Source organism: Muntiacus reevesi, chromosome 3 (genome assembly GCF_963930625.1).
Source record: "Muntiacus reevesi chromosome 3, mMunRee1.1, whole genome shotgun sequence".
Taxonomy (NCBI): Eukaryota; Metazoa; Chordata; class Mammalia; order Artiodactyla; family Cervidae; genus Muntiacus; species Muntiacus reevesi.
Genome location: NC_089251.1, coordinates 140,257,728 through 140,278,715, shown reverse-complemented (window position 1 = coordinate 140,278,715; position 20,988 = coordinate 140,257,728).

Here is a 20,988-nt window from a genome sequence, read left to right as displayed (position 1 = left end):
GATCTATTGTGCTCTGTTGGGGGCTTCCCTGGTGGCTCAGCATTAGTAAAGAGCCCTGCAATGCCGGAGACACAGGAGGTGCAGGTTCGGTCCCTCAGTCAGGAAGATCCCCTGGAAGAGGGCACGGCAACCCACTCCAGTATTCTTGCCTGGAGAATCCCATGGCCAGAGGAGCCAGGTGGGCTACAGTCCACACTGTTAGGAGGAGTCAGACACGGCTGAAGCGACTGAGCGTGCACACAGACGCATCCTGCTTGGTCAGCACACAATGCCTAGAACCTGCTTGTGACCATTTTTATTGCCATTGTCCATTTTGTTTTAGCTCATGTGAGAAGCAACCAATCAATCCAAGTAGTTACTACTGTTTTATTCAGCAGAGACGCCTCTTTGAGCAAAGAGTTCTCAGAGGAGAGTTCACGGCTCTAAGTAAAATCATTCCTGATAAACATGCTTCTTAAACGACACACAAGACAGCTCGCTCCTTTCAAGTTGTGTTCCGACAGGACCTGTTACAGTCGTGTGGGCCGCAGGCCGTGGAGGAAATGACAGAGCACACGCTCATTTCCACACAGGTCTGAACAGTGACTTCCAGGCGCTCACACCCTGCAGTTTCCCCAGCTTCATCCCCACTTGTGAAAGACACATGGTTTAGAGATTCTCATCCGAGGGACAGCAATAATCTGCCAACTCTTCATATCACCCTGGAGACCAGCTCATCCCTAGACCAGGATAACTGTGCCCAAGTGCCCTTAAGCCCTGGGAGGACTTTTTATTCTGGCCTGTCCACCCCCGCCGCCAGCACCAGGAGCTTCAGTGTCCTCTAAAATCTCCTGGAGATCCAAGCTCCTTCCCTGTCACCCTCAGGGTTCTTCCCACACCATTTAGTGCTGACCTAAGCTTTTCACCAATCAAAAGTGAGCGAAGGGGAATGAAAGGAAGGGGAAGGCTTTATCCCAAAATAGAAAGCGATTAAGCAAGGATAGATCTGTACCAAGGCAGGATAGTTCTGAGACCAGAGGTGGTGGCTTAAATGTGGCCCTGCAATGTTTTAGTCGCTCAGCTGTGTCCAACTCTTTGTGACCCCAGGGACTGTAGCCTGCCAAGTTCTTCTGTCCTTGGGGAATCTCCAGAGCAGAATACTGGAGTGGGTTGCCATTTCCTCCTCCAGGGGATCTTCCCAACCCAGGGATCAAACCCAGGTCTCCCACATTGGAGGCAGATTCTTTACTGTCTGAGCCACTTGTAAATGACCCAGTGGAGATCATTGGAACTTGGAACTGGGGTCAATTAGCCTTAAAAAGAAAATGTATCCCTCTTTTTACTGGACCTTAGAAAAGCCTCTCCAATTGCTCAGAGGCGTCTCCTGAGTGAATGAGCTGGGCATCATTTGGGTGCGTCGTATGCTGCTTTCCCGCCACCTTCACTCTAATCATGATGAATGTGATGGTGTGGGCACATCTGGCTGCAGACAGGAGTGTGAGGCAGCCACATCTGGAGTCTGGCATTATTTCATCTCTAATTTAATAGCTGCCTTCCTGGTTCTGAAGCTGACAAAGGACTTGAGCGTAGAAAAATGAAAGGAGGATCACTAAACTTTGTTGGCTTCCAAGCCCTTGCTCTTGCCTTGGGGAAATTTATATCCTATTCCACTGAAGACTGCTCAAGTGACAGTCATAACTCAATAACCGTGCTCACAAGATTTTCCAAAGATTGACATTCTTACTGATATTCCTTCAACCTGTGGTTTGGGTTGGACCTATCCTGTGGAAATTCCCCTTTAGGCCAAGGGCATGAGGTCATCAGTTCCCTAAAGAAAAACAACCCATTCCCACTTTCAGACTTCACAATCCATTTTTATTTTCTTTGTCTTCATTAACCTTGTTGATTCTCTCACTTCCTTGCACTGTCCCAAAATCATCATTTATTTTATTTATTTAGTTAAGTTTTGTTTGGGGTATTTTTTTTAGGATGGCCTCAAAATATCTCTGGTAAAATTTTTCTTCGAGTTGCTACCAGTTAGAATAACATTCTCTTCACCTTCCCTTTTTTGAATAACATTATTTCATAGGCATGTCTTGAACTTCACATATCAACCCCTCATTTTAGGCCCTTTTTTTCCATGTTTACAGTTTAACTTCAGAATCTTTGCACAGAGTTTGGTGGACCAATGAAATTCACTGTAAGACTCAGGGCCTCTGTTTATTTATTTTCGAAATAGAATTCTTATATGGATCTAATGTGACTTTATTAAAATATCAAAATATAAAGTAAAATACTATGTAACTGCTCCTTGTACAATAATCTTCAATAAATGAATATAGCTCATACACCTATAGAAAATAGCAAGGATAGTTATTCAACCACAGAATTGACTGAATAACAAAAGACATTACCCGACAATCTGAGACTTTGAAAAATTCTACCCCTCTGGAATCATCTCATGAGCTCATGCCTGCATGTGAGCGCCATCACTTTGGTCGTGTCCGACTCTTCGCAACCCTAGGGACTGTAGCCCACCAGGCTCCTCTGCCCATGGGATTCACCAGGCAAGAATACTGAAATGAGTTGCCATGCCCTCCTCCAGCAGATCTTCCCAACCCACGGATCGAACCCATGCCTCCTGGGTCTCCTGCATTGCACTGTGGATTCTTTACCCCTGAGTCACAAGGGACGCCCCAACGAGCATAATGTGAGGCAAGATGCCAAAGGGGTGCAAAGAGGAACTTGGAGATAATTCTTACCCCCGAGTCACTCATCATCTAAGAGGAAAAGTAGATAACAATATCTACATTGACAGTAAACCAAGGCCAGAAGAACTGGAAGAAGGCTGGGTGAGCCAAACCCTGAATAACCAGGTTCTAAAGCAGAATGTGTGTCTAATTACCTTTGCTCTAAATCCTGCCCCAGGAGCTAGTAGCCTCCCCTCCAGGTCTGCAGCTAGGATGCCTGACATTATGGCTGGGGAGCATCCACTCCAACGTACTGTAATATTTCCATCTGGAGAAATGCAGATGAGAGTACTCCTGTGGACACCCTCACAAAGTACAAATGGAGTAGGTGTCACCTTTTCAGCGGTGCCACCTGGTCCTGGGGTCAGAGGTGAAAAGTCAGCGACCATGAAGCAAGTTCTGAGAGTGGGTGAGCGGGTGGAGCAGCGCAGGAACGGCGTCCTCCTCTTGGCACTCCCCGCCTGGCCCTGGAGGCGGGGCTGCAGGGGCCAGGGTCGGTGGGAGAGTGAGCGCCTGGCTGGTGACCACGGGCCAAGCCGACAGCCCTCTGGTCCCCTTCGGTAACTCTTCAGACGCGGCAACCCCTCCCGCCCCATTTCCAACAATCCACTTCCGACTACCTTTTTATGACTTTACAACACAGTTTTTCCTCGAATTTTATGGCATTTCATTAAAGCCGCCAGAAGGTGATACTGCCCCTTTTCTAGGAGTGAAATAAATTCAAGTTTTATCGCTTCTGGAAATGCCCGAGCAGCTGTCAGGACATTTGATAGATTTTCTCAATTACAGGACTTGTGGAGCATTTTATACTTACATCTGCACCGAAGCCCAATATAGTAGATGTTCCTCTTGCCTCCCTCTCTTTTATCTCATGCATCTTTTCGCCTTTAATGACCAATTTGTTATTTTTCCCCTTTTATTTCTCCTTACCTCTTTTTTTCTGCATTTTGTTTCTCTTTTTTGCTGTTGGGTTTAGATAATGATGTATTTTTCATGCGAACTTACATTATTTGTGAAAGAAAAGGAGAGGAGGGGGGAAACTAACTAGGGTCCATACAAGAGAAAAGAAGTCAATTAAAATTTAAAAGGAAATCAATTTTCCATGGGGGAATTTACTGTTAATATAAGGCACACTTTGCACATGCAGTATTTATTAATGTGACGTGACATATGTTGAGTTTTTTCCTAATGGGATAGAGGCTTTGGAGTGTGTGACTTTTTACACTAATAAGGCTGTTCATTGGTGTTTTTCTTCATTATCAACATAGAGAATATCAGCTTTTAGTGACAACTTCGTGGATTATTCAAAACTGCAGAGCCTTGGTCCCAGTGGATGTTGAATAAATAAAAAAGGCTAATGTATAACAAAGACCATGCCAGTAGAGTGTACCGACAGACTGTGGGTTTGGCGCATAAAATTTATTTCATTGACTTTGAATGTATCATCTTGCGGACAGAGCAGAGACTTCAGAATGTAAGTGGGTGATCAAAATGTCTTTTTTTCCTAGAAATGCTTTCACTTAAATAATGTTTTAAGACATTGGAGTCCTTTTGCAAGCATTATCAAGTATAACCTTCCCAGCTATCCTGGAATTTAGACAAGATGAGCGTTATTATCCCAATATAAGAGATGAAGAAACTGAAACTCACAAGGAACCAGTGCTCTGCCCAAGGTCAAAAGCAGAATCTTAACTCCAACCCAGCTCTGATGAATTCCATTGTTTTTCCTCTATTGTTGATCCCACACAGTATCTGACACTCCTAACTAGAAACAGTTGATTCCTCAGTTTCTGTATAGAGCAACCTAGTAATTCCTCACAAATACATATGACTTTAAAGGCTTAAAAATGTACTCACACCAGTCTCTCTGAATTTCCCCTCACTCTTTATAGCATTACCTTGTTTATTTTTTTATAGTTCAAATCACACTTCACAATTGTATTTCTTATTTACTCACCCATTTTTTTTAATGTTTTTATTATTAAATACTGTGTAACAAACCACTCCCAAAACTTAAAAAACAAAATCCTACAATTCATTATTTCTCACAAGTCCATGATTGACCAGGCACAGGATGGGTGGTTTTCTGCCTGACATAGCATAGCTGAGGTCACTTATGTAGTTTCGTTGAGCCGGGAGCTTGGCTGGGGCTGAAATATCAAAGATGGGCTCTCATCCTCCATGCACTTCCTGTCTGAGGCCTTCCAATGTTTAGTCATGGAGTCCCAAGCTTCTAAGCAGCTGGCTTCCAGAAACAGCAATCCAAGAGCTAAAGCCCCAGAGAGCAAGCACTTTTCAAAGTGCCTGCTTGCATCCTGCTAACGTCTTATGGCTAAAGCAGTTCACGTGGCCAAATCCAAAGCAATGTGAGAAAGAGCTACCTAAAGTTGTGAGCCTCATGTGGGATACGGGAGCCAACACAGGAACACTGTACTCTAGTATTCAGAGAGGAAACTACTGGAATGTCAACTGCTTGAGCACAGAGACATTGTCATGCATCCTGCTATAATCCTAGCATTAGAGGAGTTCCTGGCAAACAACAGAAGCTCAATAAATATAAATGCTTATTAAATAAATATTTTTAAATAAATGGATCAATGGATAAGACATCCTATGAACTGACAGATTTTATAAATTTCAACTCCTTTTATTAAAGTCAACTCTTTATGGCCCTCCAGTTATTACCCATCTTAAAGGGTATTTACTACCCTGATTTCTAACACCATGAACTAGTTTTATCTGTTTCTGAAATGCTATAAACACAGAATCATTCAGTACACATATGTCCTTTTCTGTGCCTGGCTTCTTTTGTCAACACTGGATTTGTGAGGTTAATCTGTGTTACTGTATGAAGCTGTAGTGATTCATTCTCATTATTGCGCAGTATCCCACAGTATGTATTATGGATGCATATAACTATCTGTCCTACTGTTCATGGATAGTTGAGTTGTTTCCAAGTTGGAGCTATTATAACAGTGTTATTCTGAACATTTACATTCATGATTTTGGGTGAAAGTGTGCATTTTCACATATAAGTGAAATGGTGAATCATCTACTGAACTTTGGAAGATACTTCTAAACTATTTAGCCTAGTGGTTGTAATGTACCCTTCACCAGCAACATGTGGGTGTTTAAGTGGTTCCACATCCTCACTAACACTTAAAATTATCTGTCTTTTTCATTTTAGTTTTCTGGAGGTGGATAGAGGTATCACACTGTGCTTTTAATTTGCTCATCCTAGATAACTGATAAAGACAGTTTATTAGTCTGCTATGTCTGTTGTAACAAATTACCATACGTGTGGTGGCTGAAAATAACATAAATGTATTCAGTTATTATTCAAGAGGCCAGAAGACTGAGATGAAGGTATCAGCAAGGCCAGACTCCTTCTGAAGTTTTCAGGGGAAATCTAGTCCTTGATTGTTCCAGTATCTGGTGGCACTCCCTGAATTGTAGCTACATTACTCTCACCTCCCATCTCTGTATGTTTTTCTGTGTTTGTCTGTGTTAAAACTCCCTCTGTCTCTCTCATAAGAACACATGTACTGATAATTTCATATAGGGCTTACCCAGATAACTTTTGCCATATAAAATGATATTCACAGATTCCAAGGATTAGAAAGTGAATATATCTCTGAGGTGGGGAGGCACTTTTCTGCTTATAAGTGGGCACCCTTTAAATTGTATCTCCTGTTTTGTGAAGTTCTTGCTCGAGTCTTTTCTACTGGGAGATCTGCCTTTTTCTTATTGATTTATTAGGTCTTCTTTATTTTCCTGAATACAAATTCTTTGTCAGATGCTTTGCAAATTCTTTTCTCACTTTGTGGCTTGCCTTACTCCTCTAATTGTGCCCAGCTCTAAATTTAGTTTAATCCAATTTATCTCACTTTCTAATAGATTAATAAATAGGTTTGGAGAAGCCCTCTGACTTTTCCAGGATGTGTGTCTAATCAGAGGGAAATGCTTCTGTTCAAACACATGTCCACATTACCAAAGTGTATTAATGGATCAAAGGGAGTTTTTGGAGCAATAAAATTGCAGGGTATTTCTAAATGTTTCCTTAGGCATTTAGAGTTATTTTTTAAATAATAAATTTTTAAAAATTTAATGTGGTATTTCCAAATTGTGGTTGGTTTCTTTGCAGAAATTGGCAAGCTGATTCTAAAATTTTATGAAAATTCAAGAGATTCAGAGTAGTCAAAACAATCTTGAAAAGAAAAATGAGTAGAAGGACTCACACTTCCTGATTTCAAAACTCATGACAAGGCTACAGTAAATAAGCCAGTGTGATGTTGGTGTAGGGATAGATCAGTAGATCAATGGAATAAATCATGAGAGTCCAGAAATAAACTCCCACATCTTGATCAACTGATTTTCAATAAGAGTGCCAAGATGATCATTAATAAGGAAAAATAGTCTTTTTTAAAAATAATACTAGGACAAACAAATAAGCACACAAAAGAATAAAATGAGACCTCTACCTCACACCACATATAAAAATTAACTCAAAGTGTAGTAAAAGTCTAAATGTAAGATCTAAAATTATAAAACTCTAAAACTAGAAAATATAGGAATCAATCATGATCTTAGATTTGATGGTGGTTTCTTACATACAAACACTAAAAGCAAAAGTAACAGAAGAAAAAGTAAATAAATTGGACTTTGTCAAAATTTTTTAAATTTGTGCTGCAAAGGACATCATCAAGAAAGTGAAAAGATAGCTGGCAGAATAAGAGAAAATAGTTGCAAACCATATAGTTGCTAAGAGACTTGCATCTAGAATATAAAAAGAACACATGCAATTCAATAATTAAAAGACAATTTAAAATGGGCACAGAATTTGAATAGACATTTCTCCAAAGAAGATATACAAATAGCCAATAAACACATGAAAAAACACTCAAACCATCGTGGAGGTACAAATCAAGACTACAGTAAAATACTACTTCATATGCACTGAGATGGTTAGAACCAAAATGATAGATAAAAATGTGTTGTCAAGGGTGCGGAGAAAGTAGAACCCTCATACACTGCTGATAGAAATATGAAATGATACAGTTATATGTTTTTCAGAAATACCGCTTTGAAGAACAGTCTAGCAGTAGCAGTTAATCCAGAGATTAAATACAAAGTTGCCATACAACCCAGTAATTTCACTCCTGGGTATACACCCTAGAGAAGTGAAAATAAATGTTATATCCACACAAAACTTGTATGTAAATGTTCAAAGCAGCATTATTCAAGATAGACAAAAGTGGAAACAACACCAATGTCCAACAGCTGATGAATGGATAAATAAAATGTGTTATAGTCATACCATAGAATATGATTCCTCCATAAAAAGAAATGAAGTACTAACACATGCTACAACGTAGATGAACTTAGAAAACATTATGCTAAGTGGAAGAAAATTGTCACAAAATTTATGATTGCATGCCTGTGAAATATTCAGAATAGGCAAATATATGGCGATAAAAAGTAGATTAGTGGTTGCCTAAGGATCGAAGAGTTGACTCATTGGAAAAGACCCTGATGCTGGGAGGGATTGAGGGCAGGAAGAGAAGGGGACGACAGAGGATGAGATGGCTGGATGGCATCACCGACTCGATGAACATGGGTTTGGGTGGACTCCGGGAGTTGGTGATGGACAGGGAGGCCTGGTGTGCTGCAATTCATGGGGTCACAAAGAATCGGACACAACTGAGCGACCGAACTGAACTGAACTGAAGGATAGGGAGATTGTGGGTGCTTATGGGAAATGATTGCTACTGAGCACAGGGTTTCTTATGGGGCATAGAAATGTTCTAAAAAAAAGTGATGTTGCAGAATACTGAAAATACACTTAAAAACACTGAGTTGTTGCATTTTAAATATAAGATGGACAAACACATTCTTTCTTATTCTATAATAAACCATCTTTAATTTGAACTCTATTCATTTGAAATCTATAATAAATTTGGCAGGACATCATCTGACACAAAAGACTTATAATGCAAATGAATTGTGTAAGCATAAAAGTTTATGAAAAATCTTTAAGCAAACTCATTGTACTTTTTAAAAATGCAACTTTTTTGCATTTATAATAGTTTTACTTACCAGGTTGCACTGTAACTGCTTGTCCACATGTCTCTTTTCTTAGACAAAATCTGATTTATAAAGAACTCAGATCGTCCTTATTTTTACATTTCCAGGGCCTGGTGCAGTGCCTAGCAAATAGAATCAAAGTGAAAGTAAAACTGTTAGTCACTCAGTCCAGCTCTTTGCGACCCCGTTGACTGTAGCCCACCAGGCTCCTCCATCCGTGGGATTTTCCAGGCAAGAATACTGGAGTAGGTTGCCAGTTCCTTCTCCAGGGGATGTTCCCAACCCAGGGATCTTCCCGACCCAGGGATTGAACCCAGGTCTCCCTCACTGCAGGTAGATGCTTTACCATCTGAGCTGCCAGGGAAGAGCAAATAGTACACATTCATTCAATAAATATTTACTAAAGGCTCACTGTTTCAAAGTAACACATTCGAATACTTCTGACTCCATTTACCTAAAAACAATAAGTGTGCACATCAAAAATTATTCTTTTTTTCCTTTGTAAAAACAACTTTATTAGGAAAATTTCTGCTAACTTTCTTCAAGTTATACATTTCTATAACTTCTTAAGCTTCACATCCACACTTCTTTACACAATGTGATATAATTTCAGTTTTCCCTAATTCGGTCCTTCCTAAAAATAATCTGAACAAGTGAAGCTTCACTGTGCCAAACCAGTATTTCTGCTTTCAATTTTGGATTGAAATATGCATATTATTAGATCCAGACCTCTCATCTTTCATATATTCACGCCTGGATTGATCATCATGACCCATGAAAGTTTATGAGGTGGAAGTAAATGTAAACAAATTGTTGGTTACATTTGCTTTAGAACCAACATTAGCACTTATTTGGGGTGGGAAGTACACAGTTGTTTGTTAGAATATCTTCTGTATTTCCTGCACAAACATTAGCAAGCTACCATGAAGGATGCTGAGTGAGACATTGTCCTGAGCTGAACAGGAAGATTGGGCAGTAGGCAGGAAAGAAAATCATGAGTAGGTCACACATGCAGAAAGAAAGTCAGTGAAACATGTGGATGAGGGATCTAGTGCTGTGAAGGCCAACATTGGCCCCATCTTTTAATTGCATGTCATGATGAGTTGGTAGTGTTTTTCATTTGCGGATTGGTGTTTTGTTTTGTTCTATGGCTGGTTGGCTTTTTTATATCTGCTAAATACCCAGAAATCACCCTTCAACTCAGTCTTAAATACATTTTCTTTAAAAGAACAGACATGCTCATAAATGATGAGCTTTCAATACCAAGCTAGAATCCAATTCTTCTACTGCCTTATTTCTATTTGTGTTTTCTTAAACTTCTCTGACAACAGTTCCTAAACTGTTTAGGTTGTTGCAAGGAAAAAAAATTAAGATAGATGGTCAGATAGAAATTTTTATAATACCCAGGGCAACAACAAGCAAAGAGAGAGAGAAAAAAAAAGTTCTTCCTGATGGTAATTCGTTTTATTCCACACATGAGATTGCGTTACCCTTGTCTTAGCAGGCAAAGGTTAGCCTTCTTCATAAATTTTATCCTGCCCACAGACCAATCTAATTATAGTAAATAATTTTCTCAATTCACAATTCTGCTTTTCTCCAACCTGCCCATTATGTTCTATAGTTTTGCAATAAGCGACTACAGAATTGCACGTTTCATTACCAATTCAGCATCTCTCCAAAAGTGATGCATGCCTAAGTCATTTCTTTCTCACCCAGCATCTCACCCAGTATTCCCTAGTCTTTCACACCATAAAATCTCTATTCAATAAAGAAAAGTTAACTTTTGATCAGGGAAGTGGGGGCTGTAATAGTTTTACAACACTGGCAATATTACAGAAACAAAGAAGCAGTATTTTATTTGTCAGTGTGGGATGGTAGAAAAATTTTCAGATTGGGCGTCAGAAGATCGAGAGACCTATTCACTGCACAACCTTGTGTGAGGCCCTTCATCTTTCTGAGCTTCAGGTTCATCACCTATAAAAATATCTAAAAATATCACCCATCTTCTACGGTTATTTGGGTGCTCAAAAAAGGAAGTAAAAATATTTGAAAATTGTAAAGAGCTACATAAACAGGAAATATTGTTTTATAATTGAAAATAACATACAAGTCTTTAAAGGCCCAGCTTCAACTCCATTGGCAGGTAGCTCTACAGTCGTGAGGAAAACACCCAAATTGAACCTACAATATATGACTCCATATTTACTATTTGTTCCCAAATAAATTATGCTGCCATCTCCTTGCATGGGTTTGTCTCATGGATTTTGTTTTGACTTGGGGGTGGGACATTTGTTTTGTTATCTTGCTATCTGAGCTATTGATTTTGTAGCTTTCCTCCATATGAAGTGAAAATTTTCATAGGCAGAAATTCATCTCCATACATGCTATCATTCCATCATTTTGCTGCACTAAGGGAGACAGCCTACAGAACCTTAAACCTTTTTTTAAAGACCCCAGTGATATATGAACATTCATTTCCAAGCACTCCCACTAGAGTCATTCTAATCTGGGGAGCTCTAGGGACTGTTTGAACGCGGACTATATGAAGTCATTTCTCAGGCACTTCTTCTCACTGTCGTGTAGCCAACAGGCTGAATCAACCACATGCAGTAATGAAAACATCCTGTATTTATAGGAATATTTCTCCAAGGAACATCCTTCAGCAGGAATGCCTGAAAGAGTTCTAAGAATTGAAGGACATATTTCAGACATGTCTAACCTGTCTCCGAACCCCTATAAAAATGGTCAGGATACCAAATTGTGCCTTTCCCCGCCTTGTGCTATAAAATGAAATGGGAGAGTTGTTTGGCTTTATGGCTCTCCATGTCATTGTGTCTTTTTGCTATTACCTGGGTGTAAAAAAATAAATAAAAATAAGCTATATTAAGCATTATGCCATGTCACTACTACACCAAGCAGCTACATAACTTTAACTGTGAATTTTGTTTTATCTTAAGGAATTTTTTTAAACATCAGTCTGCAAAAAATAGTCTACAGGCATATAAATTTTAGTTTTTTTTCCCCAAAAACAAAGCTCTTGGCATCCAGAAATATTGGAAGGAGAAAAAAAAAAAAAAGATATGAAGGATTTGTAGAAAACCAAAGTTTACATTTTCTCTTCTTTAAAGTAAAGAGGAGTTGGAATATATTTGCTTTAAGATTCTTGCACTGCTTAAATTCTTGAAATATGTAAACAGGGAAGACTGAGTAGTCAATTATTCCATAGTAGATTAAATAGATATTTTTCAAAAGCCTTTCCATGGGTGTTAGTTTCTCAGTCATGTCTGAATCTTTGTGACCCCCATGGACTGTAGCCTGCCAGGCTCCTCTGTCCATGGAATTCTCCAGGTAAGAACGCTGAAGTGGGTAGACGTTCCCTTCTCCAGGGGATCTTCCTGACCCAGAGATCAAAGCTGGGTCTCCTGGTTCTCCTCCAAGGAATTGCAGACAGATTCTTTACTGTTTGAGCCAGCCTCTATTTAAAGTGACCTAAGAGAATGGTTCCTAGGATTTCTGGAAGAAGTGGTTGGTGATCATTTCCACAGCCATGAGCTGGGAGGGAGGGTTGTGGAATTCCCCCAGAGGAATGTGAAGATGCTCACACACCAGTGGTCCTGAAATGGACGTTCATTTCAGAAAGGTAGACAAGAAATCAAACCTCACTTGGAGACTAACGAAGTAGGATCCGGTCTACTAATCAGGGATCTTTGCCTAACAGTTCATGCTGACCCAAACTGTGTGCTTTTTCCAACCACCCTCTTTGTTCCTTGACACATTTGTTCACTCAAAACAAGTTTAAAGAGGTAAAGCAAGTAGAGGTAAAAAAATGTCCCTTGACCACCATGGAACACCATAAAGATTGAGCATAGCCATTACGTGTCAACCATCAAATGTGGGAAGGACTAGAACTGTATGCCTTGCTTTAGTCCAGGATGGATGGAAACGGTTCTCTGTTCTCTTCATACCGTCTGTGCCTTTCCACTTTCACCTCAGGTGCTGACTTCAGCATAGTTACTCAAAGCGTATTGCAGGAAGTGGTCAAAATGAGCAAAAGAATATTCTGAAAAATTATAGCACGGGGAACACTCATGCCTATAATATGGAGGATCTTGAGAAACTATCATCTATCCCAATGAGCCATCATCATCACTTTCTGATCACCCTCTGAAGGTGGAGGCTGGGGCAAGAGTTTCACCAGCCTTGGCTTATCCTTGTGCTAGGAAAATGGAGCTAGGACCCTGGGAGGAAGGGGGAATTTGAGGCAACAGGAAAGAGAGAAAGATTGGGGGAAGAAAATCTGCTCTGATACCCATTGAAACAAACCCAGTAGGCCTAAAATGCAACCCAGTGGAAGAAGTTTTCCTCTCACGTTGGACTTCATGTGTATTTATGATGATCACCCTGTACTGAGCTCTTTTAAATCATATATTGTCCTTCAAGTCCTTCGAGATGTTGCAAAGTTACAAGATCCTTATTATAAATTACAAGGCCCAGAAGTGGAAACTGAAACCCAGAGAAGTCAAGTAACTTGCACAAGGACACACAGCTAGCAAGTGGTAGACTCAGGGCTCCAGCCCAGGTCTGCCTGACTCTGCAGGCTGTGTCTCAGTCACCACACAACATACTTCTCACTAATGGCAACACTCCTGCTGTTTCCTCTTCCCCATTAATGTACATGGGCTGCAAAAAGGTATCAATTTTCACCATCTTTTTTAAAACAGTTCTTTGTGTTGATGGTATGTTTATTCACATATTTCTAGGCACACCATAGAAGTTGAAATAACTTTTTCCACTATTCATTTCACATTTATTCAACACGTATCTCCTGAGTCCCTGAACCAAGCCAGGTATTGTGCAGGGTGCTTTAGGAAGTCACAGTCCACTGGAAGAGATCACATTAAAATGAAAATAAGTGCTTGGTTTCCCATGGTACAGTAAGGCGTAACCAAGAGATTAGAGTTTGCTTATTGAGCTGCAATCCAAAACCACATTATTGGGCTATAATTTCCTATTTGATTGACAAGAAAGGACTGAGCAACTGGCCCAAGGTCAAACAGCTAGTCAGTGGCAGTTCATTTCACTTACTTTATTGTCTCTGACATACCATGTTTTCATGATTCACCCTCTCTTAATAGCCTTATGTAATGTTCAAAACATATTTTATGTTTTACAGACATTTTTAAAATTTAAGGCCAAAGAAGCAAAAGCATCAAAAGCTAACATTGGGCTGGATCACATTTTGACTGCCAGTTTTAAGGACGGCAGAGAGCCTACAAGGTTTGGCTCTCCCCCAAGCATGTTTCCAGGCTATGGAAGCCGTTAATTCTGTCCTAAATGCACGCTGTGTCCTCATCTCCTCAGTAGCCCTCTATCTGGGCTAAGACTTAATTGGTTTGGGTTGGGTAATTCATAGCGCCTCATTAGGGCATCAAAACACATACTAGGCTCTCTAGTAATTTTCTCCCCTGAAAGAACATTGATTGCCTCCTTCATTGGGAAAGGAATTAGCTAAAGGACTCTTGGGTTTGTGCAAAGAGATTAAGTCCACAATGGGCAATTTCAAAGTGCATTGTACAATCAGATTTCTTTGAGCCTATCTGTCGATCAAATTTCTCTTCTCTTGCTCAAACTTCCTGCACATCTACCAAACAGCAAGTTGAGTGTTGGTTACCTTGCAGAAATGATATAACCTGTAAGTATTTTAAAGCTTTCACTAGCTAGTCTGCCAGTTTTCTTTTGTCTGAGATGAACTTTGTTAATACACTGATAGGAAAACCACCAAAAAATGGGTTTTCTGCTGATCTTGTTAATTACTCTGCTTCCCACTCTTGCAATAATAGGCTGGGTGAATGCCTGTCCATACCCACTCACCTCTACACATCAAAGGACACTGTGAATATCTGCAGTTCTCTACTTTTTGCCTCCAGGAGATGAGTCGGCCCTCCTATGAAAGTGAAAGTGAAAGTTGCTCAGTCCTGTCCAACTCTTTGCAACCCCATGGACTGTAAAGTCCATGGAATTCTCCAGGCCAGAATACTGGAGTGGGTAGTCTTTCCCTTCTCCAGGGGATTTTCCCAACCCAGGGAGGGGGACATCGACCAATGACAGAGAGTGTTTGGTGGATATACATCCCAGCTTCCTCACCTCTCAGCTGGGATAGTTCTAAGGTATGGTCTACATGTTCCCAGGGTTCCTGGGCAGAACACCCTCCAGTGACTCAAAGTCATGACCAGCCTGATAACATGCCCTTTACCGGCCTCTTTCCTCTCCTGTCCCGCTTCCTCATTCCACTGCCAGTGTTTCCTGGGGTCATCTCCCAAAAATATCACCTCCACTTCTGGAACTTTCCCTCTGGAAAACAGATAACTCATTCCCTTTTCTCTGATATCCTGAGACTCCTTGTCTCAGGGTCTGCTTCTGAGAAACATAAAGGAAAATACTTGGGATTGTTCTATCAATACTTGACTTCCACCATCTGGCATTGAAATCTCAAGGTCATTGAGATGCTATTCTGCTGCAGTGCATTGGTGTTTTCTCTGTTGACTCGATGTTCATCCCACAGTCCAGACATATCGGGTTGAATCTGGGGGCTAATAGACTAAACTCCTGAGAAGCGTTTTTTCCTTAAGGTTCAAGGAACTTCCTGGGAAATAACTTACCCTAGAAGAAGAGAGAGTTGAGACTTACCAAGTTGATCTAAAGATTTTAGATCAGTATTTGTGGAAGGACAGGATGTGGATTGAGACAGGATGTGGATTGAGACAATACCTTCTGCGTTCTCATATGCAGTATATCCTTACTCCATACCCATGATCTTCTGAAGGCCCTCTAGTGGAGAATGGTGTGCATAAGAAGAGGGAAGGCAATGAAAAAGAGGGAGAAGAAGAAACTAGAATAAATGAAATGCCTACTCTCCTTACAGTTGCTAAACGAGGTCAAACCAGAAACTTGTTCTGCCTTTTGTTATTGTATCCTCGGATCACTGTGTCATGGGGAAACATTAGTAAAACTTTGATCAACATCTCATAAATATAATTTCTCTGACAGTAGCCTGGCTTGGTGCAGCCAAGACATCTAATTCCTAAAAAGCTGCACACTTGTTTCTCAAGATAATATTCTGGGACTTTGCTGCTGCAAAACAAAATAAAGTCATTCCCTTTTCTCCAATCACGCAAAATATGCATTGGGCATATTGCCTCCAACAGTCTCTAGGGGACTAACCTGCTGCTTTCTCTCTTATCCCTTGCTTTCCTATAAAACTGGTATGACCTCCAGTATCAGCGGGAACAAAATTGTGAATGGGACCTGCTCCTGGCGTATGGGTTTGGAATCCTCCAGGAGCATCATGATGCCCCTGTCAGCTGGTTTTGCCCCTGGGTATATAATTTAACTGACAAATCTGGGGACTCACGTGGAGGCAGCCACCTCCCCAGCGACTTCACAGATGGGAACCCTGCAGTGAGTAAGTTATTCCAGCAAGTTTGACATCAGCTTATGTTGAACATTTTCCTGACAGGTCTGCTCGTTTCTTAACAGCATAAAACAACTCACTGTTATTAGGCATGAGTCTCCCTTGACTTGATAAATACCATGGCCCCATTTCTGACTGTTTTTATGGACATCCTAAAGGCATCTGAACATGGCATTTTACATTTGGCAGACGCCGATCAACAACAATCTTTTCTAATAAGTCTTGGAAGCAATGCACAGGGTCAAATATTCCAACAAGTGAAGGACATCCAGTTCTACAGACAAGTGCACTTTTGAGGGTGAATGGAAGTAGGGAGGGCATTCTTACTGCCTGAGCACATGTGGGCATATTTTGCAAAAATCAACTTAGCTGCAAATTTAACCTGAAATCAAATCATGTCTTGGCATTATGCCTAGCAAGCATTATATAGTTGTTAGTTTCAATCAGAAGAACAATTACTTCAAGTTATAGTACAGACCAGTTTTTAAAGGCCTCAGGCCAGCAAAGTTTTCCTAGGGTACAGCTAGCTGCAAAAAAAAATCCATAGATGAAAGAAGTGCCATACTTTGTTCTTTCAGCTTTTATTAATACTTTGTCAATTGGCAACAGGCACACAGCCCTGGCACTACACCAACACCACAAGCATGGTGCTGAGAGAGTGCAAATGAATGTGGAAGATGTGACCCGTGGGCTCAGAAAATTTGAAGTCTACACAGAGATTCAGACCTTACTGAATAAGCATACCCCCAAACCGAAGAAAGGATACAGAAGTCTGGGTAAAGACGAGATAATGAATGCAAAGCACTTAGTTCTGGGCCAGAGAGGTCCACAGTAAACACTAAAGGAGGAGTAGTTATTATGGTTATTTTATTAGAAAGCTTAACTCATAATTACATAAATACCAAGAGGAAACAAACTCAGGTTGGAGGGGGGTGAGTTCTGAGCCAGAATAAAAAGGTCTGGAGGTTCACATTGGAGCAGAGGAAACACAAGCCTCCTTCCCATCAGAGAAAGCTGGGTAAGCCACAGCACTGTCATAGAAGTGAGTTTATTTCATTCAAGGGCAGCAGGTCTGACTAATCTCAAACAAAGATTCCATCGAAAAAAAGGCTAAAATAAGAGGTTATTGAGACCAGAAGGTGGGCAATCACCTTAGTGTCTAGGTAAAGGAGAAAGGTTTAACAGAGTCAGAAAACAAGGATCTTTAAGCAGGTCAACCACATAATTCTCAGAGCCCAGAGCAAAACAAAAACGTGGATCCCCTTGTTCAAAAATTATTAAAAATTTCAAGACTGACAGGAGAGCATTTAAACAAGTCTGGAGCTCTTCTGAACCTGAGCCCTGTGAAAATACACAGGTCACATGCCCATGAAATCAGCCCTGTCTTTCAGAGTGTGACGATGAAAATACTTCCCAAAGACTACTCATGGGATACACGGGAAAAGGAAAACATTTTGGAAAGAGAGACTCATGAGGTGACTCTTTACTGTAATTGGCCAAGAAACATTGCAGAAAAAATGTGAGAGAAGTTGACAATAGAAAAGATATAAGGCATAAAGGAGAATGAGGGCTTGAAATCACCTCAAGTTAAGAGGGAGATTTTAAAAAGGAGAAATACAGTAAGAATCCTTTTAAATGACCAGCTTGTTTCCTTCACTGATGATATTAATCCCTCTGTAAAATGTGCTGACTGATATCCCAGGACTCTGGAAATCGGGCTTCCCTGCTGGCTCAGTGGTGAAGAATCCACTAGCCAATGCAGGAGGCAAGGGTTCGATCCCTGGGTTGGGAAGATCCCCTGGAGAAGGAAACAGCAACTCACTCCAGTATTCTCTCCTGGGAAATCCAATGGACAGAGGAGACTGGTGGGCTACTGTCCATGGGATCACGAAAGAATCAGACAGGACTTAGCGATGAAATGAAAACAACAAAAGGTGGAAACCCCAGATAGAAACCCCAGATGGGCAAAGGCTTTTGTCAGTTTGGTTCCTTTCTATATATTCAGGGGCCCGGCATATAATAGTGTCTGACATACAGTGCCCAGCATGTAGTAGTCATTAAACAAAGATTAGATGAATGAGTGAATCAGCCTGTGTGGGATACTGCTCTCTAAGAGACTCTGTGATTCTAAACTGAACGCTTTTATCCTGATCCAAGGGCCTTCCACACCGTGCTGAGCCGTATTACTCTGCTGTGTCCGACTCTTTGTGACCCCATGGACTGTAGCCCACCAGGCTCCTCTGTCTACGGGGATTCTCCAGGCGAGAATACTGATGCGGGATCGAACCCTCATCTCCTGCATTGGCTGGTGGATTCTTTACCACTGAGCCAGCAGGGAAGCCCAGGTGGCACTAAAGTAAGCAATCCACCTGCAATGCAGGAGACTTGGGTTTGATCCCTGGGTTGGGAAGATCCCCTAGAGTCGGAAAAGGCAACCCATTTCAGTATTCTTGCCCAGGAAATCCTGTGGACAGAGGAGACTGGCGGGCTACAGTCCATGGAGCCAGAAAGAGTTGGACACAACTGAGCACATACACATCCTTATCTAAAGTCAGTAACTTTCTCAAACCTGTTAACGTCATTTGTATTAGTTATCATAATTATAGAATCTATTAAACTATGGAAGCCAATGAAGTGTGTATATGAAGAGAGTTTTTATAAAACTGAGTTGAATCATTGGAAAGAGTCCATAACGGAAGGTTATTAGGGAAAATATTATCAATTGGATATGGGAAACATCATAAAAGACTAGGGGAAAATAAATAAAATTGTAGAATTCTTGACTCAGATTGCTTTGCAAGTGATTCTAAGTTCTCACTTCACTTTAAACACACTAAAAATGGAAATTGTAGCCTATTATGAATGTGATGAAATCAAGAAAGAGTTTGCAGACTTCACACAGCCAAGTTAGGCTCAAAGAAAAGGCCTTAGCCCTACATCAGAAGATAGATGACTGTAAGGTTACTTACTGTTACCATGTGTTGAGTACCTACTGTGTCTCAAGTATAATATTACCTTCTCTGCTCACATCATCACTGACTTAGGTGGCAACCCTGCCAGGTAGTATCCTTAGTCCCATTTCAAAGACAAAGAATTTGACACTCAGGAGCTCAGTTAGGTTGATACTGGACTCAAGGCTATACAGAAAGTGCCAGAGTTGCATATAAACACAGAATCTTCTGGCTTCAACTCCTAGGATCTTTCTGCCATATAAAACACTTAATAATTTGCTCAAAGTAACTGAGATCTTCCTATTGCAAATCTAATTTACTTTCCATTACATCACTAAGATATTTTAATGAACTAACCAACCATGGGGTCTGACTGCATCAGGTAAGAATAAAGCAAACTGCTCCAACTAATAAAATAAAATTAAAAAAAAAAAAAAAGAATAAAGCAAACTGAATAAATAAATGAATACATAAGCAAACTAACTTAAAGGAAATAAACCAAAATGCCAGCATATCAGGCCAATGGCTTAATTGTAGATTATAATTTTATATAAGGTTATTATAGTTATACAGATAATTATTTATATATTTATATATATTATATATTTTATATTATATATATTTTATATTATATATTTTATACTTATACTTTAATTTCTTTATTATTTTACACTTGTATTTAACATACATTTTAATTTCTACTGACACAATTGTTTACATTTTCTATCCTGGAAAATTCCTTCTGATACCAAGTTATCTGGGAAGTGAATTTAATCAGGATGCTCATTGGTGGGCCTACAGTGATAATGCAGAGTTCCAAAGAATAGCAAGGAGAGATAAGAAAGTCTTCCTCAGTGATCAGTGCAAAGAAACAGAGGAAAACAACAGAATGGGAAAGACTAGAGATCTCTTCAAGAAAATTAGAGGTACCAAGGGAACATTTCATGCAAAGATGGGCACAATAAAGGACAGAAACGGTATGGACCTAACAGAAGCAGAAGATACTAAGAGAGGTGGCAGGAATACACAGAAGAACTATATAAAAAAGATCTTCGTGATGCAGATAACCACAATGGTGTGATCACTTAACTAGAGCCAGACATTCTGGAATGTGAAGTCAAGTGGGCCTTAGGAAGCATCACTACGAACAAAGCTAGTGGAGGTGATGGAATTCCAGTTGAGCTATCAACTGGAGCTTTCAAATCCTAAAAGATAATGCTGTGAAAGTATTGCACTCAATAGGCTAGCAAATTTGGAAAACTCAGCAGTGGCCACAGGACTGGAAAAGGTCAATCCCAAAGAAGGGCAATGTCAAAGAATATTCAAACTACTGCACAATTGCACTCATCTCACATGCAAGTAAAGTAACGCTCAAAATTCTCCAACCATGAAATTTCAGATATGCCAGCTAGATTTAGAAAAGACAGAGGAACCAAAGATCAAATTGTCAACATTCACTGGATCATAGAAAAAGCAAGAGAATTTCAGAAAAATATCTATTTCTGCTTTATTGACTATGCCAAAGCCTTTGACTGTGTAGATCACAACAAACTGTGGAAAATTCTGAAAGAGATGGGAATACCAAACCACCTGATCTACCTCCTGAGAAATCTGTATGCAGGTTAAGAAGCAACAGTTAGAACTGGACATGGAACAACAGACTGGTTCCAAATTGGGAAAGGAGTACATCAAGGCTGTATATTGTCACCCTGCTTATTTAACTTATATGCAGAGTACATCAAGAAAAATGCCA